This window comes from Callithrix jacchus, chromosome 21 (genome assembly GCF_049354715.1).
Source record: "Callithrix jacchus isolate 240 chromosome 21, calJac240_pri, whole genome shotgun sequence".
Classification (NCBI taxonomy): domain Eukaryota; kingdom Metazoa; phylum Chordata; class Mammalia; order Primates; family Cebidae; genus Callithrix; species Callithrix jacchus.
In genome coordinates, this window is record NC_133522.1 from 43,034,693 (window position 1) to 43,050,485 (window position 15,793).

The 15,793-nt window shown below is 46.4% G+C and overlaps 1 long non-coding RNA gene and 1 other non-coding gene across 2 annotated transcripts; one reads left to right on the top strand and one right to left on the bottom strand.

The window, feature by feature from the left end:
* Positions 1-6,484: 6,484 nt before the first annotated feature.
* LOC128930366 (uncharacterized) lies at positions 6,485-14,135 on the bottom strand. Its single transcript, XR_008478325.2, has 2 exons — positions 14,054-14,135; positions 6,485-7,164 (listed from the first exon to the last, which is right to left on the bottom strand). It is a non-coding gene; the product is annotated as an uncharacterized LOC128930366 (long non-coding RNA).
* Positions 7,145-7,247, top strand: LOC118149985 (U6 spliceosomal RNA). The gene has a single exon (XR_004737755.1). It is a non-coding gene; the product is annotated as a U6 spliceosomal RNA (small nuclear RNA).
* Positions 14,136-15,793: the final 1,658 nt, after the last annotated feature.

Here is a 15,793-nt window from a genome sequence, read left to right on the forward strand (position 1 = left end):
TGCTTGTTCTTTTCCATGTCTCTGGGGTATTTGTTAGTATACAGAAGAAACAGCTTCTTGAATAATGTCCATTACAATTTCGTATTTAAATGACAAACAATGACATATTTTCTTTCTTTCTTTCCTCTTTAGCGACAAGGTCTTGCTCTGTTGCCCAGGCTGGAATACTCTGGCGTGATCATAGCTCACTGCAGCCTACAACTCCTAGGCTCAAGCAATCCTCCTGCCTCAGCCTCATAAGTAGCTGGAACTACAGGCACGTACCACCAAGCCTGGCTAATTTTTAAATTTTATTTTTTATAGAGTGGATGGCTTGCTATGTTGCCCGGGATGGTATTGAACTCCTGGCCTCAAACGATCTTCCTTCCTCAGCCTCTTAAAGTTCTGGAATTACAAGCGTGAGTCACTGCATCCAGCCTGTTTCATTTCTTTTCTACCATACTCTAAGGCAGCAAAGAGAGCAGCTGCAGTGCTGGATTTTAGCACTGGAGAATTTATCATATACTCTTTACTCTCTGTTTTTGCTTGCTTTAAAAGCTGCCACAACTTTTGATATTCTTATTTACTAGTAGTAGAGAAGAAATCGTATTCTCCAAGATCAGATGGGCTTCCTGAATTTGGCCCTATTTTTCATGTTTTTAGAAACCATTGACATGGACTAGAACTACTACTTAGGACAGGATTTGTGAAAAACTTGTCGCTGGGCACAGTGGCTCACGCCTGTAATCCCAACACTTTGGGAGGCTGAGGTGGGCGGATCACCTGAGGTCAGGAGTTTGAGACCAGCCTGGCCAACATGGTGAAACCCATCTCTACAAAAAATACAAAAATGAGCCAGGTGTGGTGGCACTTGCCTGTAATCACAGCTACTTGGGAAGCATGAGAATCACTTGAACTCAGGAGGCGGAGGCTGCAGTGAGCCGAGATCATACCACTGCACTCCAGCACCTGGGTGACAAAGAGAGACTCTGTCTCAAAAAAACAAAAACAAAAACAAAAAAACTTGTCATTGGTCAAAGGGCAAACATTCACTACAAACAGATATAGAACAACCAATCACCTACTTGCTTAGGTTTAAAATGGAAAGAAATTATTTTGGATTCTATATTTTGGGATAAGTTAACATTTTTTAAGTATTATTTATTGCAGGCTGGGCACAATGTCTCACGCCTGTAATCCTACCACTTTGGGAGGCTGAGGCAGTCAAATCACTTGAGCTCAGGAGCCCAAGACCAGACAAGGCAATATGGCAAAACCCCATCTTTACAAAAAATACAAAATTTAGCAAGACGTGGTGGTGCGTGCCTGTATTCCCAGCAACTTGGGAGGCTGAGGTGGGAGATGGTTTGAGTCTGGGAATGAAGGTTACAGGGAGCCAAGATCATGCCACTGCACTCCAGCCTGGGCAATAGAACGAGACCCTGTCTCAAAAAAAGAGTATTATTTCTTGTGTTGCATAAGATGCAATAAGTAAATACAAATCCCTCAGCACTGGGAAGCTAACTAGGCAATACAAGGGGGAATGCTTTATCAAGAGGTCAGTTTTCTCAAATTTTAGGTCAGTTTTCACTTTGGGATGTTTCTCATATGATTGACATAGGTAGCTTTTTTGATTGTTATTACCAGTTTTCATTCATTCATTTTTTAAAAAATAGCAGTGTTGAGATAGAATTCACATACTTTATAATTCACCCATTTAAAGTGTACAATTCAATGGTTTTTAGTATATTCACACAGATACATGCAATCATCACCACAATTTTAAAACATTTCATCACTTCAAAAGAGGAACCTCATATGTATTAGCCATCAGTCCTCTATTTCCCCACCATACCCTAAGCAACCACAAGTCTACTTATCTAGTCTGGGCACAGATTACAGTTCATGCCTGCGGGAGGCTGAGGCGGGCAAATCACCTGGTCAGGAGTTCGAGACCAGCCTGGCCAACATGGTGAAATCCCATCTCTGTTAAAAATACAAAAATTAGCTGGGCGTGGTGACACGTGCCTGTAATTCCAGCTACTGAAGAGGCTGAAGCAGGAAAATCACTCGAACCTGGGAGATGGAGGTTGCAGTGAGCCAAGGTTGCACCACTGCACTCCAGCCTGGGCGACAGAGTGAGACTCTATCTCAAAAAAAAAAACCCAGAACCAAATCTGCTTATTTCATTTTGGTCTTTATAGATATCCCTATTCTGGATTTTCATATAAATGAACCACATAAGATGTGGCTTTTTATGGCAGGCTCTTTCACTTAGCACAGGGTTTTCTTTTCTCTCTTTTTTTTTTTTTTTTTTTTGAGACGGAGTTTTGCTCTTGTTACCCAAGCTGGAGTGCAATGGCGTGATCTCGGCTCACTGCAACCTCCGCCTCCTGGGTTCAGGCAATTCTCCTGCCTCAGCCTCCTGAGTAGCTGGGATTACAGGCACGCGCCACCACGCCCAGCTAATTTTTTGTATTTTTAGTAGAGATGGGGTTTCACCATGTTGTCCAGGATGGTCTCGATCTCTTGACCTCATGATCCGCCCATCTCGGCCTCCCAAAGTGCTGGGATTACAGGCGTGAGCCGCCGCGCCTGGCCTAGCACAGGGTTTTCAAGCCTCATACAAGTTGTAGCATGTATCAGGACTTCATTCCTGTTTCTGGCCAAATAATATTCCATTGTATCGTTTTGAGCCTAAAATACAAACGTTGAGGATCTGGGATGGATCGACACATTTGGCCATAGGATGGGGAGTAGAGGAAGCTGATCTGTAGGGGACGTGAAATGAAACAGCCGTGGCTGGAGGAACAGAGGTGAGCAGCTGAGAGACCTGTGGGCTAGCTGTTTGGGTGGTGCGAAAGTCACCGCGGGTTTTGCCATTACTTTCAGTGGTAAGATCAGTTCTTTGTTCCTTTGTGTTTCTAATCCCAGCTGCCTTCCTGACCTGGGTTGCATGAGGGACGCTTGCATCTCTGAAACAGCAAGAATAGGACTTACGTAATCACATAACACTTGTTGAGTCCTTACTCTGCACCAGCGCCGGTCTGAGTATTTTACTCATTTCGTCTTCACAACAGCCCTGTGACATAACAATCACCATTTGACAGCTGAGGATACTGAAGTGCACGTGATTGACAACTTGCTCAACTCTCATAGGGGTCCCTTGGGACCAGCATCCAGGTCCCCAGGGCTCTATGAGTGGCATTGGGAGACGTGGCCTTGCCAGAGGATGCTAAGGGAGAATCAGGGACCCCACAACTATGTATTAACCTGAGGGAGGTCCCCAGGGGTGGAACAAGAGCATATCTCCAGGCAAATTAACATTTTCCCAAGTAAGCATTAGTGTCACTGTTCTGTCCCCACTGCCACCCACTGTTCCCCCATCAGTGGGGTGGAAAGGAAAGGGCTGGAGCCAGAGAGGGGGGTTGTGGTTACAGCCTCTCCCCACATCAGGCCTTGGTCAGGGCCTCCTGGCCTGGGTCCTGCAGGTAGGGGTGCTGTCCTTCCTGCCACAGCCCTTGCAAATCCGGCCCCTCTCACCTGATGCCTCTGGAGGCAGGCCTGAGCAGGTAGAGCGGCAGGAGAGGGTGGGCCAGATGACAGTCACTGCAGGCGGCTCTAGGGGACGGTACTGGGCATTCCTTCTTCCACAGAGTACTGTGGTTGATTCTTCCTAGGGTAGCCAGGCAGCCTCATCACACCGGAAGGGGTGGTTGGATATTTAGTGTTGAGCTGCCCAGGGACATCAGGGCACACCTTCAAAAACTGAGGTGCCCTGGGGAAAAAAACAACTCACTAATCCACTTAAAACCCTGAGCTAGGCCAGGTGCAGTGGCTCACACCTGTAATCCCAGCACTTTTGGAGGCTGAGGCAGGTGGATCACTTGAGGTCAGGAATCTGCGACCAGCTTGGCCAACATGGAGAAACCCTGTCTCTACTAAAAATACAAAAATTAGCCAGGCGTGGTGGTGCACGCCTGTAATACCAGCTACTCGGGGGGCTGAGGCACCAGAATCAGTTGAAATTGGGGGGTAGAGGTTGCAGTGAACTGAAATTGCACCATTGCACTCCAGCCTGGGCGACAGGGTGAGACTCTGTCTCAAAACAAAACAAAACCCTGAGCTGAAACCAACGTAGACTTACATTTGAGTCAGCACAGACATGGGACAGGGCCAGCTTCACCAGGCCGCCTGCACAGTCTGTTTGCATGGGCCGGCTTGGCCCTGAGGTCTTCAGGTTGGTGACTGTCTTGAGAACTGGCTGAGCACATCCTGAGACTTGCCCAGAAGGACCCACCTGGGGACAGGGACCACCCCTGAGAGTCCTCCCCGAGGACTGACCTCCCCGAGGGATGACCCAGCCCATTTGCTTCTCTGAGTCAGCTTCCCTGTGACTGTCCCTTTTCCCTCTGCTCTGGGGGTGCAGCAGCTTCTCTCTTCACAGTTGCCATCAGCCTCTGTTCTCCTGGAGACCGCTCTGCTCCACACCCAGAGCGGCCCGAGGAAGAGGCCGGTGGCCCCCCGCCCTCACTGCCTTCTGTCCTGGACCTAGCTGCATCAGGCAGACCCATGTGCAATGCTGATATGTGAGCACTTTGACCTATAAAATTGATTTTCCCATAGGTCAATTTGGATTTCTTTCTTTTTTTTTTGAGACAGTGTCTTGCTCTGGTCACATAGACTCCCTAGAGATGGTAAAGGATAGTATTTTCTGTGCAGGCCTGCCTTTCTTGGGGCCTTTTATTAATAAGAACTTTGTGCCCAGGTGTGGTGGCTCATGCCTGTAATCCCAGCACTTTGGGAGGTCGAGGCAGGCACATCACTTGAGGTCAGGAGTTTGAGACCAGCCTGGCCAACATGGTGAAACCCCGTCTCTACTAAAAGTACAAAAGTTACCCAGGCGTGGTGGCTCACACCTGTAATCTCAGCTGAGATTTTCCCACCCTTCTGCCAGCTCTTAAAAAAATGACCATGAAAATGAGCACAGTTATTTTTCTGCACACAAGAGAAGACCATTCTCCTGCCTCAGCCTCCCAATCTCGGCTTGTTGCACTGAGCCAAGATTGGGAGGCTGAGGCAGGAGAATCGCTGGAACCCTGGAGGCAGAGGTTTCAGTGAGCCCAGACTGCGCCACTGCACTCCAGCCTGGGCAATGCAGTGAGGCTCTCTCAAAAAAAAAAAAAATTAGGGAACTTTGAGGATTGTCTCCCAAGGCTACCATGCCTTTCAACCTGATGCTGGACCAGACGGCTTCCCTCGGACAGCAGGCGGAAGGAGGCCCCGTCCTGGGCTCAGCCTCTGCTTCCCCTCTTCTGGTCTCTCCTGGCTGCGCTTTCATTTCATCTCTTGGCCCCGCCCTGCCTCTTACCGCCTTCCCCATGAGCGCCTCCAAGGAGTCCCACAGCTGGGGCTTTCTGCTTGACCTGGCGGTCACCTCCTGCCTGTGTCCTGGAGGCTCCTGGGTCCAGCCCCCACCCCTGGCCCATTGCTCTCTGTCCTGAGTGTTTTGCCCACAACATTTTTCCTAGCCAGGCTGATAAGTCCAGGAAAGTTCCATTTCCTTATCTGCGCTGTGGCTTTCTCTTGAAGTCAGGTGTGTCACACTGCAGGGGCCAGCCTTGGAAGCCTGGCGGGCTTGATCGCTGCCTCCTGTCTTTCTCCTGTTCCCGAGCCCCACAGAGGCTGTCTCTATGTCAGGCATGAGTCCTTGCTGGCCTTGCTCTGAGACCCAGTCCATGCTGCACGTTGCTCAGGGACCCGTACTAGCAGAGGGCAAAGGACGGGCCACCCCACCGAAACCTGCCTCCTCAGGGTCTCTCTCTGTCTCCCCTCAAGTGGCCTGCCCCCACCCAGGGACCCCCATCAATGGACCTCGTCTGAATTTCCACCCAGGGCCTTCACAGGGAATCTGGTTAGAGATCAGAATCAGAGGGGCGCAGCCCATACTGAGCTGTCCTGAGATAAGGGTGGCTTCCACCTGGGCAGCGGCCACTGCCCCGGGCCTCTCCTGACTGCCATGGGCCTGGACAGCAGGAGTAATCCTTGTGTCCCTGTGGGTCCCCAGAATGCTTGCAGATTTCATAGCCTGTACCCTGCCACTGGGCCAACAGTGACCAACTCAGCCAGACATTCCGGGGACTCCTCTTCCCACATGCCCTCCTTTGTCACTGGATGCTTGTTCATTCAACCACTCGAGTCATTCACTAAGAATGCATTGAATACCTGCTATGTGCCAGGTACCATGCTAGGCCTTAGGGACATCGTGGTGAATAGGACCGGTGACCTCCCAGAGCTCAAAGGCCAGTGGGAACATGAATAAAGAAACCAACGATTCTCTAAGTGGGGTCTGTGTACTGCGTCCTGCCCGGCCAGGATTGAGAGAAATGTTGAGAAACTTCTATAGGAATTTGACAGAGAAAGTTTTTGTTTATTGAGTCTAGTTATAAAAAAAAAAAATCAGGTTTCTATTGTTTGTCTTTTTTTGATTTCATTTTCCTAGTACTTCTTTTTTTTTTTTTTTTTTTTGAGGTGGAGTCTCGCTCTGTCGTCCAGGCTGGAATGCAGTAGTGCAATCTTGGCTCACTGCAACTTCTGCCTCCCAGGTTCAAGTGATTCTCCTGACTCAGCCTCCCGAGTAGCTGGGATTACAGACGTGCACCACCTGTAAAATACTGCCTAATTTATTGTACTTCTAGTAGAGACGAGGTTTCACCATGCTGGCCAGGCTAGTCTTGAACTCCTGACCTTGTGATCTGCCCGCCTCAGGCTCTCAAAGTGCTGGGATTACAGGTGTGAGCCACCACATCTAGCTTTACTTTATTTTGAGACAGACTCTCGCTTGGTTGCCCAGTCTGGAGTGCAGTGTTGTGATCTTGGCTTCTTCTGTTGCTGTGAGGCGTAGCCAAGACAGGCCAGCTAGCAGGGGCAGGGTCCAATCAGCAGCAGCTGTGGGTGTCTGAGGGATTCCAGGAGGAAGTGTTCTTGTGCCGTAAAAGATGCCCAGATTTGAAGTGAGCCGAGAGCGACGTGTGGTTCGCACATCCTTCCTTTTTCTGATTGCAAAGCAAAAGACAGCTGCAGCCTGGCTCCATCAGGGGCCTCAAGTGTCCCATCCAGAAGGACATTGTGATAGCAGCATCTCACCAACAGTCCAAGCCCCTCCTCACTTTAGCTGCATGCATACTACAATTGGAACGATACGGAGAGGATTAGCACGGCTTCTGTGTGAGGATGACACACTAATTCATGAAGCACTCCACATTGAAAAAAAAAGTCAAGCCCGAGACAGGTTTTTCAGAGCAGCTTTTTTGCAAAGGTTTAGCTTGCAAATCCTTTTCAAGAAACGAAACTGTCTGTGCCTTGGACACTTACTGATTGAGATAAGATGCTGCCAAGATGGAATTCCATTTCTGGAAAGATTTCTTTGAAAATACTATGTTGTGCAACCAGAAAAATTAAAAAGCTAAAGAGCGGAAAAGGGAATTTCAACTCATAATTTTTCTGAGAAATAAGAGTAGGTCTGGGTCATAGACACGTTGGTTTATCTGGCCTTCTATCAGCTGATATTTGCGGGCTACAAAAAAGTGGCAATGGGTGTCCTTGCCAATGATACGGAGGCTCCAGAAGTTTCTATAGTATCATGCAAATCTCCAAAAGGAAAAGCACATGATTATACATAATTTTAGAATTGTGGTTTCTGTATTCTTTTAAAAAAAATATGCAGCCTGGGAAACATAGCAAGACATCTCTACACACACAAACACACACAAAAATTAGCTGGGTGTCACGGCACATGCCTGTAAGTCCCAGCTACTCAGGAGGCTGATGCAGGAGGATCAGTTGAGCCCAGGGCTCAAGTATTCAAGGCTGCAGTGAGTTATGATCATACCACTGAACTCTAGCCTGGGCAACACAGTTACACCCTGTCACAAAACAGACTAACAAAAAATGTGGTGAGCTGCAGTTGAGACCTATTTACAGAATGGTGTATGTCTACAATCAAAGAGTGCTACATTTCTTCTCTTTGCATCCTGCTCCCTTGACACAGAAGAGTTTGCCAGGCTACTTTCATTGTTACCGATTACAGAAAATTGCTGCAACTCATTTGCAAAAGATGGTTTAGGCAGGTTTAAATTAGACAACTGGAGCAGGATCATCATGGAGACGGGAGGAGGACTAAATTGCAGTTCCGACTCGGGTGGGCAGAGCAGTGCTCGGAGGCTCATACAGTGAATTCTAGCTCCAGACTGACTGCAAGAACAAACCGGCAATCTCGAGAGAACACACAAACTCTCTGAAGGAAGCAGACTACTCCTGCAGGACCCAGGAGACACCCCCAATACTGTGAGCACCCCAACTGCAGGAGTGGGAAAGGGAGATCCTTTTCTCCTGAACACATACCCCCACCGGAGAAACTGAAGGTCTGTTTGTGGGAGACGTTTCTGACCTTAACTGGAACTGAGCGAAGTGAGAGAGCCAAGCGAAATACAGGGGTACAGGAAGCAGTGGAAAGGCCTAGGGAGCACACTGGGTCCCTAGGCAGGCCATTCCTGCCCAGCACCACAGGGACCACTGGGAGGGCAGCTAGAGGATGGGTGGAGGGGATGCCGCAGGGAGAAGGAAATCTCCATCTGAACTGGGGCAAGAAGCCTCCTGGCCAGAACTTGGTTGGGGGAGGGCATGAATCCACAGTGTGCAGGCTCCACAGGCCGGGGAAGAACCACGCCTTTTTCTTGCCTTGCAGCTGGGAGGCAGGTAGCCTGGGGCAAGTTCTCAAGCCTGGGTCACCCAGTGAGATCAGCCCTTTGGTTTGTGTGGGAGCTGGGTAAGGCCTGTGACTGCCAGCTTTCCCTACTTCCCTGACAACCTGCATGACTCGGCAGAGGCAGCCATAATCCTCCTAGGTATACAACTCCAGTGACCTGGGAATCTCACCCCCATCCCAACAGCAGCCACAGCAAGACCCGCCCAAGGAGAGTCTGATCTCAGACACGCCTAGTCCTGCCCCACCTGATGGCCCTTCCCTACCCACCCTGGTTGTGAAGACAAAGGGCATATGCTCTTGGGAGTTCTAGGGCCCTGCCCACTGCTGGTCCCTCTCCCTGCTACCACAGCTGATGCTCCCTGGAAAGCGCCACCTCCCGGCAGGAGGCCAACCAGCACAAGATAGAGAATTAAACCACCAAAGCTAAGAACCCTCACAGAGTCCATTGTACCCTCCTGCCGCCTCCACTGGAACAGGCAGTGGTATCCATGGCGGACAGACCCACAGATGGTTCACATCACAGGACTCTGTGCAGACAACCCCCCAGTGCTAGCCTGGAGCCGGGTAGACTTGCTGGGTGGCTAGACCCAGAAGACAGACAACAATCACTGCAGTTCGACTCACAGGAAGCCACATGCATAGGAAAAGGGGACGAGTACTACGTCAAGGGAACACCCAGTGTGACAAAAGAATCTGAACAGCAGCCTTCAGCCCAGACCTTCCCTCTGACAGAGCCTGCGCAAATGAGAAGGAACCAGAAAGCCCACTCTGGTACTAAGACAAAACAACGCTCTTTATCCCTCCTCAGTACCCCGCTCCAATCACACTAGTTACCAGCAATGGATCCAAACCAGGAGGAAATTCCTGATTTACCTGAAAAAGGATTCAGGAGGTAGTTATTAAGCAAACGAAGGAGGCACCAGAGAAAGGTGAAGCCCGATGCAAGGAAATCCAAAAACGATACAAGAAGCGAAGGGAGAAATATTCAAGGAAATAAATGGCTTAAAGGAAAAACAATAAAAAATTCAGGAAACACTGGACACATGTTAGAAATGCAAAATGCCCCGGAAAGTCTCAGCAATAGAATTAACATGTAGAAGAAAGAAATGCAGAGTCTGAAGACAAGGTCTTCAAATTAACCCAATCCAACGAAGACAAAGAAAAAAAAGTAAGAAAATATGGACAGCCGGGCGCAGTGGCTCACGCCTGTAATCCCAGCCCTTTGGGAGGCCGAGGCGGGTGGATCACGAGGTCAAGAGATCGAGACCATCCTGGTCAACATGGTGAAACCCTGTCTCTACTAAAAATACAAAAAATTAGCTGGGCACGGTGGCGCGTGCCTGTAATCCCAGCTACTCAGGAGGCTGAGGCAGGAGAATTGCCTGATCCCAGGAGGCAGAGGTTGTGAGGAGATCGCGCCATTGCACTCCAGCCTGGAACAAGAGCGAAACTCAGTCTCAAAAAAAAAAGAAAATATGAACAAAGCCTCCATGAAGTCTGGGATTAAGTTTAACAACCAAGCCTAAGAATAATCAGTGGTCCTGAGGAAGAAGAGAAATCTAAAAGTTTGGAAAACGCATTTGGGGGACTAATCAAAGAAAACTTCCCTGGCCTTGCTAGAAACCTAGACATCCAAACACAAGAACACAAAGAACACCTGGAAAGCTCGTTGCAAAAAGATCATCCCCTAAGCACATTGTCATCAGGTTATCCAAAGTTAAGACAAAGGAAAGAATCTTAAGAGCTTTAAGGTAACTTATAAAAGAAAACCTATAGATTAACAGCAGATTTCTCAGCAGAAACCCTACAAGCTAGAAGGGATTGGGGTCCTACCTTCAGCCTCCTAAAACAAAACAATTATCAGCCAGGAATTTTGTATCCAGAGAAACTAAGCATCGTATGTGAAGGAAAGATACAGTCTTCTTCAGACAAACGAATGCTGGGAGAATTGGCCACTACCAAGCCAGCACTGCAAGAACGGCTAAAAGGAATTCTAAATCTTGAAACAAATCTTGGAAACACATCAAAACAGAATCTCTTTAAAGCATAAATCACACAGGCCCTATAAAACAAAAACACAAGTTAAAAAGCAAAAACAACAACAGCAAAAACCAAACAAGAAACAGCACGATGAATGCAATGGCACCCCACATCTCAATACTAACACTGGATGGAAGTAACCTAAATGCTCCACTTTAAAGATGCAGAACAGCAGAATGGATAAGAACTCAGCAACCATCTGCTGCCTCACCTAACACATAAAAACTCACATAAACTTCAAGGGTTGGAAAAAGGCATTTCATGCAAATGGACACCAAAAGCGAGCAGGTATGGCTATTCTTATGTCAGACAAAACAAACTGTAAAGCAACAGCAGTTAAAAGAGACAAAGAGGGACATTATATAATGGTAAAAGGCCTTGTCCAACAGGCAAGTATCACTATCTTAAACACGTATACACCGAACACTGGTGTCCCCAAATTTATAAAACAATTACTAATAGACCTAACAAATGAGATACAAACACAGCAACACAATAATAGTGGGGGACTTCAATACTCCACTGACAGAACTAGACAGGTCATCAAGACAGAAAGTCAACAAAGAAACAATGACTTTAAACTATTCTTTGGAACAAATGGGCTTAACAGATATATACAGAGCATTTCCTTTTCTTTTTTTGAGACAGAGTTTCGCTCTTGTTACCCAGGCTGGAGTGCAATGGTGCGATCTCGGCTCACCGCAACCTCCACCTCCCGGGTTCAGGCAATTCTCCTGCCTCAGCCTCCCGAGTAACTGGGATTACAGGCACGCGCCACCATGCCCAGCTAATTTTTTGTATTTTTAGTAGAGACGGGGTTTCGCCATGTTGACCAGGATGGTCTCTATCTCTTGACCTCGTGATCCACCCGCCTCGGCCTCCCAAAGTGCTGGGATTACAGGCGTGAGCCACCGTGCCCGGCCTATACAGAGCATTTCATTCAACAACCACAGAATGTACATTCTATTGAACAGCTCATGGAACTTTCTACAAGATAGTTCATATGATAGGCCATAAAACAAGCCTTAATAAATTTAAGAAAATTGAGATTATATCAGGCACTCTCTCAGACCACAGTGGAATAAAACTGGAAATCAACTCCAAAAGGAACTTTCAAAACCATGCAAATACATGGAAATTAAATAACCTGCTCCTGAATGAGCATTGGGCAAAAAACGAGATTAAGATGGAAATTAGAAAAGTATTCAAACTGGGCCGGGCACGGTGGCTCAAGCCTGTAATCCCAGCACTTTGGGAGGCCGAGGCGGGTGGATCACGAGGTCAAGAGATAGAGACCATCCTGGTCAACATGGTGAAACCCCGTCTCTACTAAAAATACAAAAAATTAGCTGGGCATGGTGGCGCGTGCCTGTAATCCCAGCTACTCAGGAGGCTGAGGCAGGAGAATTGCCTGAACCCAGGAGGTGGAGGTTGCAGTGAGCTGAGATCGTGCCATTGCACTCCAGCCTGGGTAACAAGAGCGAAACTCTGTCTCAAGAAAAAAAAAAAAAAGAAAAGTATTCAAACTGAAAAACCATAATGACACAAGCTATGAAAACCTCTGGGATACAGCAGAGGCTGTGCTAAAAGGCAAGTTCACAGCCCTACACACCAACATCAAAAAGACTGAAAGAGCACAAGCCGACGATCCAAAGTGACACCTCAAGGAACCAGAGAAACAAGGAAAACCAACCCCAACCCCAGCAGAAGAAAGAAAATAACCAAGATCAGAGCAGAACTAAATGAAATTGAAACAAAAATACAAAAGATAAATGGAACAAAAAGCTGGTTCTTTGAAAAGATAAGTGAAGTTGATAGACCATGAGCAAGATTAACCAAGAAAAGAAAGAAAATCCAAAAAGCTTCATTAAGAAATGAAATAGGAGATATTACAACTGACACCACTGAAATGCAAAAGATCATTCAAGGCTACTATGAGCACCTTTATGCACATAAACTAGAAAATCTAGAAGAGATGGATAAATTCCAGAAAAAATACAACCTTCCAAGCTTCAATCAGGGAGAATTAGATACCTTGAACAGATCAATAACAAGCAACAAGATTGAAATGGTAATAATAAAAAAAAAAAAAAACCTACCAACCAAAAAAAAGTCCAGGACCAGATGGATTCACAGCAGAATTCTAGCAGACATTCAAAGAATTGGTACCAATCCTTTTGACGCTATTCACAAGATAGAGAAAGAGGGAACCCGCCCTAACTCATTTATGAAGCCAGCATCACCCTAATACAAAAATCAGGAAAGGACATAATTGAAAAAATCCAAAACTACAGACCAATATCCCCTGATGAATATAGACGCTAAAATCCTTAACAAAATACTAACTAACTGAATCCAACAACGTATCAAAAAGATGATTCACTATGATCAAGTAGTTTCATACCAGGGATGCAGGTATGGTCTAACATAAGCAAGTCAATATATGTGATGCATCTGATAAACAGAATTAAAAACAAAAATCATGGCCGCACATGGTGGCTCATGCCTGTAATCCCAGCAGTTTGGAAGGCCGAGGTGGGTGGATCACCTGAGGTGAGGAATTCAGGACCAGCCTGGTTAACATGACAACATCCCGTTGCTACTAAAAATAAAAAAATTAACTGGGGTGGTTGCACGTGCCTGTGAGCCCAGCTACTCAGGAGGCTGAAGCAGGAGAATTGCTTGAACCTGGGAGGCAGAGGTTGCAGTGAGCCAATATGGCGCCATTGCACTCCAACTTGGGCAACAAGAGTGAAACTCCATCTCAAGAAAAAGAAAAAAGAAAGAGAACTCACAGACAACGCAAACAAATTGAAACACAACCCATGCTCATGGGTGGGTAGAACCAGTATTGTGAGAATGGCCATACTACCAAAAGCAATCTACAAATTCGATGCAATCCCCATCAAAATGCCACCAATATTCTTCACAGAATTAGAAAAAACAATTCTAAAATTCATATGGAACTGAAAAAGACCCCGCAAGCCAAAGCAAGACTAAGCAAAAGGAACAAATCTGGAGCATCACACTACCTGAGCTTAAAATAGTACAAGGCCATCGTCACCAAAACAGTGTGATACTGGTATAAAAATAGACCCACAGACCAATGGAGCAGAATAGAGAGCTGTGTGAGCACTGCTCAGTACCAAGCTTGGATTTTCTAATCTTTTCAGGCAGATTCGTGGGAAGAAAAACACCAGCCGAGGTATATAGAGAAAAAGAGTTTGTTTACAAAGAAAGAGAAAAAGGGTTTATTTACAAGGATACCTAGAGACGCTCACAAACTTCAACACCGGCAGTAAAGCAGCACGGGTTTTCGCAAGTCCAAACCAAATCACCATCGAAGCTCAGCTCGGCTTCTGCTAAACAATCTTTTATACTTTTTAAAACAAAGAAGGGTCAAGTCAGGACACTGTCCACGTCTTCATCATGTAACTAACATCCTTGAGGTGTTTACCAAAAATTGGATCAGGGAACTGGCCAGGTTCCCAGGTCCGGCTCTTCAGAGCCTTTTTTTTTTTTGCATTGGGAAAATTCTGAGCTCGGAATACTCCCAATGATAAGGAAATGAAGATATAGAGTCTGTCCATGACTTGTAAACATAATTAACTCCTTCTGTTCCATTACAAGAACCCAGAAATAAACCCAAATACTTACAGCCATCTGATCTTCAACAAAACAAAAAAGAAACATGAAGTGGGAAAAGGACACACTTTTCAACAAACGGTGCTGGGATGATGGGATAGCCACATGCAGGAGAATGAAACTGGATCCTCTTCTTTTGCCTTACATAAAAATCAACTCAAGATGGATTAAGGACTTAAATTTAAGAACTGAAACTATAAAAATTCTAGAAGATAACATTGGAAAAATCCTTGTAGACATTGGCTTAGGCAAAGATTTCATGACCAAGAGCCCAAAAGCAAATGCGATAAAGACAAAAATCAATAGTTGGGACATAATTAAACTAAAGAGTTTTGCACAGCAAAAGGCACAGTCAGCAGAGTAAACAGACAACCCACGGAGCGGGAGAAAGTCTTCACAGTCTATACACCCGATAAAGTCTAAACAGCCCGAATCTACAACAAACTCAAACAAATCAGTAAGAAAAAAACGAACAATCCCATCAAAAAGTAGGCTAAGGACATCAATAGACAATTCCCAAAAGAAGACATACAAATGGCCGACAAACATGAAAAAGTGGTCAGCATCACTGATGATCAGGGAAATGCACATCAGAACCAACATGTGATATCACTTCACTCCTGCAAGAATGGCCATCATCAAAAAACCAAAAAACGTGGATGCGGTGATCAGGGAACACTTCTACACTGCTGGCGGGAATGCAAACTAGTACAACTGTTCATGGAAAACAGCGTGGAGATTCCCTGAAGAACTGAAAGTAGAACTACCATTTGATCCAGCAATCCTGCTACGGGTATCTACCCAGAGAAAAATAAGTCATTACACAAGAAAGATACTTGCACACGCATGTTTATAGCAGCACAATTGCAAAATTGTAGAACTAACCCAAATGCCCGTCAATCACAATGGACTACTACCCAGCCAAAGAAAGGAATGCATTAACAGCATTTGCAGGCTGGGTGCGGTGGCTCACATCTGTAATACCAGCACTTTGGGAGGTCGAGGTGGGTGGATCACAAGGTCAGGAGTTTGAGACCAGCCTGATCAATATGGTGAAACCCCTTCTCTAGTAAAAATATAAAAATTAGCTGGGCGTAGTGGCAGGCCTGTGTAATCCCAGCTACTCAGGAGGCTGAGGCAGGAGAATTGCTTGAACCTGGGAGACAGAGGTTGCTGAGGGAGCTGAGATCATGCCATTGCACTCCGGCCTGGGTGATAGAACAAGACTCTGTTTCAAAACGAACGAACAAACAAACAAACAAACACCTAGCATTTGCAGTGATCTGGATGAGACTGGAAACTATTCTTCCAAGCGAAGTAACTCAGGAATGGAAAACCCAACATCATATGTTTTCATTGATA